Source organism: Rhyacophila brunnea, unplaced genomic scaffold (assembly GCF_057557595.1).
Source record: "Rhyacophila brunnea isolate RB1 unplaced genomic scaffold, BYU_Rbru_1.0 scaffold_45, whole genome shotgun sequence".
In the NCBI taxonomy this organism is placed as follows: Eukaryota; Metazoa; Arthropoda; class Insecta; order Trichoptera; family Rhyacophilidae; genus Rhyacophila; species Rhyacophila brunnea.
Window position 1 is genome coordinate 383,385 of NW_028233120.1, and position 5,627 is coordinate 389,011.

Sequence of the window (5,627 nt, forward strand, 5' to 3'; positions counted from 1 at the left end):
AATGCTACCTTATTATCAACACGGTAAATAAAAGAATTAATAAATACAAAAACTTTTTTGGCAATTATAATGGCAGACATTTGTGATAGCCATGCTGGTTCTAGAAAGGCTAAAAAATTCAGTGAAATGTTTTTGAACTATATCTGGGATTATATTGGTTGCATAATGCTTTGACATAGGGCCAAACCTAAGTTTTCATTTTATTTATAACCTATGAGATTTGAAATTTGAAATTTTTGTAATGTTATTTGAAAGAAAGTTTATATCATTGTTTTTAAACCTTATTTTATTTATGGGTTAATTTTTGAATTTGTTTATATTATTCAAGCAGATTTTGTGATACAATCTTTGAAGCAAACTTTATCAATGATTCTCACTTATTCACTCTCTACTATATCCTCATAGATATCCCTTCTTCACTATTATATCTTAGAAACTTGATTGAACTTCATCATATTAAAATAAATAATTAAGACTGCAGCGTATCTATACAATTTTTAATATACATAAGATCCCAATTTAAAATAGAAAGCCTAAATATATTTTTTGGTGCAGATTCAGATAAATTAAATTTTAGAATAAATCATTATGAAATAAATTTTTTTAGGCTTTTGGAAGATAAATATATGTCTATGTTTTGAAAGTATAATCACTAATAATATTATTTGTTGAAATACGAATTAAGGACCACAAATTCGTATATGATTGTGAAATCTTAATTCATAAATTTGTGGCGCTTTTATTTTTCTTAATAGATATTTTTTAAGTGTCGGGATGAGGGATAAAATTACGAATCAATAAAAAAAATTAAAACAAATATAAATTTTTGATGCATGAAAATACAGTAGAATTTGTTGGCTAAAAAAATAAAGCTGTTGTTTTCATTAAATTCATAAATTAATTTTACTTTAATACATGCTTGCCGATTTAGTAATTACAGTTATTTATATAAATGAACATAGTATTGATATATCTATACTGGTATCTTTTATTATTATCGATTCGCTTCGTTGCAAGATATGTTTAAATTTATTTATAATTAGACCTATCATTTTGTATCAGAATTGATTTTCTTTGAAATTGGTTGAGATAGATAGAAAGGTTTTATAAAAAAATATAATACAATTAATGCGATATAAATACTACATGTATCCATTAATGTGCCAGTTTTGTGATTTAAGGTGTATCAAGACAAGGAGAAAGGTTTTCGAGCACCTAAATCGTTTGTTGCTTTTTATGAATTTTACACTGAATAAATAAAATATACTCGTAGTTTAATTTTTCCTGCGTCTAAATAGCAATTTTTCTTCAAAAAATTATTTTAATATTTTCATCCATTTAATTTTACCGCAATTCAATAATGGATATTACATATTTCAGATTAGTAGATTTCAAACCACACGACATTAACAATATTGGAACAAGTGAATCATTTCTTGCTGTGATTCATAACGATGAATACCTATCATTATACACATCAGACAACTTCGTGCATCTGATTACACACAAGCTAAAAGGATTTAAAATTACTTGTCTAAATTTTTTTAGTGACCAAATTCTGTTGATGGGAACTTCGTGCAGAAAACTAATAATATTTGATATAGAGTCTTTTGGTTCGAAATTTATCGAAATAGATGCGTCTATTTCTTCTATCCAGTTAAATGCGAGTGATATGCATTCTATTATTATAAATGATGTTGAAAATAATATATATAATTTAGAAATGGGATTCGATAAGAATATAGAACTGACCAACGCTTCGAAGAAACGCAAGCTGAATAATTTTGATGAATCTGGCACAAATACTTCTTTCAATGAAAGTTATATAGCGAAAAGTAACGACAATATTGTTTCTAAATCAATTTTGAAATTAGAAGATTTTAATATTGAGGAGAAGGTGATATTATTCGAGAGTAAATGTAAAATCAATTGTTTTCTGCACCATAAAGGCCTTCTAATTGCTGTTGATGAACGGGGAATCTGTTCTGTTATGTCAATTAAAAAAAATGAAGTTACAAAAAGAGAATTTTTCATTAAAAATCAACAATTTACTAGGCTCGAAAATATCAAAAACGATGATCATTTTGTATTAACATCGCAGCAAGGATCCATTATGATTATTGATATAGAAAAGGAAATCATAGTTGATGAAATTACACCACGAAATTCACCAATCTTGTCACTTTGTGCTCATAAATCGAGGGTTTTTGTTAGCGGTGAAGACACACGCGTTTCTTGTTTTAACTTAGTAAATGGAAAACTTTGCAAAGGAAATCAAATGGATGTACATTTTGGTAACGTGATTAAGTTAATTTGGACCAAAAATAGAATATTATCTTTAAGCCTTGATAAAACAATTGGCGTATTTTCGATAGCAGAAAAAGGATATGGTTTTAGAAGAATTATGATTCAGAACAGCCTCGTAAAAAGCATAGAAAATCTTGTTTTGGTAAATAATTTCAACACGATTGATCTTTATCAAATCGATAAAAGAGAAACTAAAAAGGTTAAAAAGGGGGCGAAAAAAGTGGGAAATGATAAAAATACATCCGTCCAAAAACCAGATGATTTGTCTTCGGATTTCGATGAAATAGAAGATTTTGATTCAAGGCAAAAAAAATTTCTTGATATTTTGCAAAAAAGAAACACACAGCACTTGGTGAGCTTCAAAAATAAAGATGGAATTCTTGCTTTTGATTTATCGAAAAATGGAAAACACATTGCTTTTTCCGATTCAAAAAATACCTTTTTATATGAGAAAAGTAAAAACAAATACACTAAAATTTTTATGCTAAAATCAGCATACCAATTGGGTTTTTTCTCGAAGTTTATGGTGGCTTTGACACATGAAAAAATGCTTATTTTCTATGATCTTGCAAAAAATCTAGTTGTTAGTAAAGTTTATGTTAAATCCATCAATGAAAAGATAATTTTCACAGATGACTTTCTGATTCTTAAAAATGAAAAAAGCATAGTAGATAAGAATCTCAAATCCAACGAATTTTTTTATCATACAAACAAAGCAATCGCTCAAATATATTATGATAAACACCAAAAAAATTATTACGTTCTTGAAAAAGACGATTTAAAAGCTGGGCTGAACAGCAAGTACTTTTTATACGAGTTTAAAAACATTAAAGATACTGAAAAGATATTTCTCTGTGAATTTTGTCAGGTTCTACGTTTTGATGGTATGTTCTTGTCAGGAAATAAGATATTTGTTTATGATTTTGAAAACTTACATGGATTCGACCTTAATGATAAAAAGGTTTTTAAACGATATTTAGGTCCATCTTTAGTAGGAGGAAATAAGTTCGCTGAAAATAAGATAGACGAGATTTTAGTCTCACAATTAAGTTTTGATCAAGGCTTTAAGGACAATAAAACAGCTAAGAATACAACTGTTAAGTGGCGAAACCGATTTATAAATAAATTCTAGATTTATTTTAATTTGTATCTGCATAACTTAAGCTCAAAAATTATTCTTAATATAATCAAAATTCTGCAAGATATAAAATGATGCGTATGTTATCGTATTTAATTTAACAATTTTAAACGCGGCATGTACTTTGTTCTATACTTTTTATGGGTATATTTGTTCTTAACTGCTTAAATTTGTTCTAATGAAACAATATATTGCCCTCAAAACAAAAATTTTCAATAATTATCTCGATCTCATCATCTTTTTAATCTTCCATAGTCCATATTGTTCTTTTAAGAAACATTTATAAACATTTGCTCGATCCTATTGTGTATAATATACTATGTTCTAAAATTAAGATTTTTAATAATTCAATATTAATATACAAGTGTAAGATAAATATTATACCATATGCAGTAACATAGGACGAGACGGTAACAAAAAATCCTAAAATGTAGCTTGCAGAGCTCGAGAGTCACAAAACAAACCAAGCCATATCTAAAGTAGGGGATTTAGGAAAACCCTTGACCTAATAGGCCATGAAAAGAGAATTAGCATCGACTAAGATGCAACTTAAGAGAATATAGCCAAAAGTAGTGATATGCTGTAATCACGAAAAATTAAATAAAATATTTTTGAAGAGAAGTATGAAATTACATTACCAAAATCAACCTATATATAAAGACAACATAATATATAATATCATTCAAAGAAACCTCATTTGCTAAATTAACCAGACGATATATTCAATTTAAAAAATTTTACAACATTACACATTCGTTCTTGACGAAAATTTATCCAAATATTATATATACAATTAATACTTTTTCAAAATCTAAAATATGGCGTGATTCTTCATTGATTGTGATTAAAAACAATATTTATATTTTTTGGTTAAATGGATCATTTTAATGAAGATTCAAAATAGAGATATTTAGCATTTTAATTTTTACAAAAATAAAGATAGATTGAGATTACAGCTTTACCAGATATATTTGGATACGGTGAGAAGTACAAAAACGGTAGTATTGCATAGAAATAGGAATAAAGGGGTTCGATAGCCCGATCCATGTTAAAAATGTGAAAATAAAAAAATATAAAAGCCAGTGAATAGAAACACTTTGATATACGGATGCAAAACAAGTATAATACCATATGAAATAAAATAAAATGGTATGATCACAATGAACACCACAAGTCATATTTCAGGGTTGAGGGTGTCAAATAAAGCCGAAGCATACACACAAACAATAGGATTGAGAATGACACCTTAATGTATAAGTCTCGAGTGTAGATGGTGATTTTCAAGATAATAAAATTGATTATAAAACAAATCAAATATGTTTTTTTAGAGTAATCAAAGTTTTGGCATGCAAACATAAAAATTCATAATGTAAAAACCCCTTAAATCAATAAATAGTGAAATTCCAACGTAATCATTTTTATACTTTTAGAAAAATACATAATCTGGAAATTTAAATAATCTTCAGAACACTTTTTTAAATTAAATCACAAAAGGCAAGGATTACTTTAAAAAGATAAAATTAGCATTTTATGTTTCTTTTCTAAGTTCAGTTTTATATTGTGTTCGTTTAAATACAATAAAAACCGTTACCAATGTGTTTTGAAAATTATAATGTTGCCCCTTTTTTCATTGAATTAATTAACACATAATTATTATCTCTTTTCAAAACCAATGAATATTTTCAAAGCAACTATCTACATTTTTACGGCTCTATGGATATCTACTTATCTCGTACGAGCAAAACCCAACTTAAAATATATAAAATACAATACAAATTGCAATAAAAAATGGCTAAAATCGTATATATGTAAAGGAAATAATTTTGGAAATGTATAGTATTCTATAATTTGCGCCAATTATAATATGATTTACCTATCTATTACACAAAAACTGTAAATATTCAGGCTAGAAAAAAACCAATCCGAAACTCGGTTAATTTACGCCAATAATTTTTGAAACTGTTATTAATTATACAACTTTATAAAATTTTAAATGCCAATTAATAATAAATTAATCACATTGAAAAAATACATATATTCCCCATAAAAACAGATTATGTCTCCTTAACGGATGATGTAAAAAACCTGCTCTTAGCCATCAAAGTCGGGTAAATAACATAAAAGTCTGGCATGTTCCGATGCATATTTTTTTTGTGTTTATACATTATTTTACAAAAAAATA